This window comes from Callospermophilus lateralis, chromosome 9, assembly GCF_048772815.1.
Source record: "Callospermophilus lateralis isolate mCalLat2 chromosome 9, mCalLat2.hap1, whole genome shotgun sequence".
Lineage (NCBI taxonomy): Eukaryota > Metazoa > Chordata > Mammalia > Rodentia > Sciuridae > Callospermophilus > Callospermophilus lateralis.
In genome coordinates this window covers 10,790,884-10,793,965 of record NC_135313.1, presented here as the reverse complement: position 1 = coordinate 10,793,965, position 3,082 = coordinate 10,790,884, and the positions used below count along the sequence as shown (strand labels likewise).

General features: G+C 43.8%; 1 pseudogene; it reads right to left on the bottom strand.

Moving 5' to 3' along the window:
- Positions 1–1,558: 1,558 nt before the first annotated feature.
- LOC143407347 (trafficking protein particle complex subunit 2-like protein pseudogene) lies at positions 1,559–1,971 on the bottom strand (annotated as a pseudogene).
- Between the last annotated feature and the right edge of the window lie 1,111 nt (positions 1,972–3,082).

Genomic DNA, 3,082 nt, shown 5'->3' with positions numbered 1-3,082 from the left:
TGTTAAAAGTCAATAAATAAAACATTTAAGCAATCCCAGAGGAAATTTGAATTAGCTCTAGAGATGCATATATGGAAAGTTGTTCTACCCATTTGAATCTTTTATAAGATGTGTAAAATTATCAGAAATAAAAAAAGGAACTGAGACAAAAGGCAAAGATTAAAAATGTTGATGATCTTCATCAGGTATTTGCCAATATCACTGAAATGAAATTCTTGAAACTATTCTGACATTGAAAGACATTTCTAATATGGCAGGAATCTAATTTCACTGCGGAGTCACACGCAGCGTTGTCAGCCTCAGCAGACACTTTGGATACAATTCATAGGACACTGGCACGAGTGAAACGTAGGGTAGTTCAGGATGGGCAAGAGGTGCTTGAGCCGCAGCATCCACAGATCATCACTTAAGCTCTATATTGAACACTTGAACTTCAAATGCTGGAATAAAAGTTGATATTCTCTATAACTTAAAATTTCCAGGGATATAAGCAGTGTGAAGGACAAAGAACTAAGCAGAAGAGTTAGCATGGTCAGCCCCCCTATATGGACAAGGCTGTAGCAGCTCTCAGGGGCTGAATCTAGGCTGAGCTGGTCCTTTGTTTTGACTTAATCCTTCTCATCCTTGCGCTTTCTGGAGTGCAACTATATCCAATTTTCAGCTTCTGCTGCAAACTGCATCCCTCCCTGCCTTGCATTTAGTCTGACCAACCTGGTGGTGATATTTAGGCTTCCAATCAGAGACGGTTCTACACATTCTCTCTCCGCTTTACCTGGATTCTGTACCTGAAAGCAACACACCTGCTCGTTTAACACACACTAATTAAGTCGAGCAGAGCGTTTTCTTATTTTGGTGGTAACAGGGCAAGTGGCTGATCATTCAAACAAAGAAGGGTGATTTGGGGTAGGGGAACAGTGCCTGGAAAAGGGGGCACATTTCTTATGCTCCCCTGCCAGGCAGGCAGTTCCACAAAACTGATATAAGTGATTTAAAGTGATTTCACTAAAGTTAGTGAAATGCTATAGCACCTTTTCTTCTCCCATTTGTATTTCAGGGGTCTTCAGATTATTGGGACAAATCCTAGGAGTGGATAATGTACCTTATAATGTTGTTAAAACATAGTGATATGACTTCAAAACAGAACACGTGCCTCTCTGGCGGGCAAGATCTTTATTAAAGACTTCCTTTACCTTGTGAGACTTTTTCTGTCAAGGGTAATAGGACCATTTGAAAGACCAAGGCAGACCCTACAATCTCAGATACAATCAAAGCCTTGGAATGTTTCAGATCTCAACCACCTACTGCCTTCTTTTTGTATGTGCAGAAAGATGAACAGGTAAGACTACGTGAAGCTCACTTAATCTTTTTTATGGAGATTAAAAGAAAGTCAGTCTTTTTTTTTCTTTTTCACCTTGAAAGGCCTTTAGTGGAGAGGCACCAAGCACAAGCCCCACCTATCCCCTAGGGCAGGTCCTAAACCTCAGGATAGAAATGGCAAAAGCAGAGGTCTCTAAGCACAGTTCTGCACAGGCTGTGTCTCTTCAGTGCAGAGTTCTGCTCAGCACACCTGGATCATTATAGACGTCACCACCTTGTCAAAGGCCCTGGACTGGATGCGGTCTCCAGGGTTGTAGAAGGGGTTGCACACCATGTCTGTGCAGAAGCTATGCAGCTTCCGAATCATGCTGCAGATTTCATTGTCTCGAAGGGCTGTGTTGGAGGAATCTACCACAATGACAAACTTCACCTTGATGTTGTTCACATAGCCATATGCCTTATAATCCTCTATTGGGTAGATCAGGCCCAGGTAGGGCTCCCTCTGCTTCACCAGGGCCTTCCCCCTGGTGGAGATCTTCTCATCCACCACATCTATGGAGGTGTGCACCATGTAGTGGAATTCGGCTCATTCTCCATGGGGGTTCGGCACAGAGGGTAATTCTCCTTGGCAATCACTGCGATACACACCACCATCATAAGTGCAAAATAAGCATCATGTATTCATACTTCTTTGGGGTCACACCTCTATCTCAGATACAGTTGTTCTTTCACAGAGAAAAATGTATCTAAAAAGATGAATACAGCAGTTTTCAAGATGGCGGATTAGAGGAGGTTGCTTTCCTGGCTGTTCCATGGAGTGAAACCAAGAAAGCAGACAGGCAGCTTCTCAGCAAGGTGGGTGAACAACAACAACCAAAGGGCGGGGAGATTTACTGGAATTTAAAACTGGACATTCAAAGCAGATGAGGGATTCGGAAGGTTGGATATAATAACATAAAGGAGAAATCCCCAGCGATACAGCTGCTGTCTCAGCCAGGCTAGAAGGGAGTGGTCCCTCCAAGAGAATAGTGGACAGATGAGGGAAGGAAAGGAACCTGAATGTTTGAGAGGCCTGAGGCTCATCTGGGTATGGAGAGTCAAGGACATGGCCCCACTAAACTGAAAGATGCCTGGACATTCTCCTTGTGTGGGAGAGAAGCTGCCATCTCTCCAGGTGGCGTGCGGAGGACAGAGGAAGGAATCATTTTGCAGCCATGGCACAGGCCAGCTGCGGGAGCTGATTCCTGGCAAATACAGGCCTGGTCAACCCCCACTGCACAAGACACAGTGAGCCCAAGTGACCAGGGGAAAATCAAACATGGAAAGAGGTTTACACAGGGGACAACTGGTTGTGGAAATCCCCAGGATCTCCCACTCCCCCTCCAATCTGGCTGCTTGCAGGATCAATGAATAACCCAATCAATAAACAGGCTAAGGAACAGAACAGACACTTCACAAAAGAAGAAATAGGAATCATCCACAAATATATGGAAAAATGTTCAACATCACTAGCAAGTAGAAAAACACAAATTAAAACTACACTGAGATTTCATCTCACTTCAGTCAGATGGCAGTTATAAAGAATACAAGTAACAACAAATGTTGGCGAGGATGTAGGGAAAAAAGTACACTCCTACATTGTAGGTGGGACTGCAAATTGGTACAACCACTTGGAAAAGCTATATAGAGATTCCTCAGAAAACTTGGAATGGAACATCCTTAACCCAGTTATCCCACTCCTTGGCATGTACTCAGAGGACTTAAA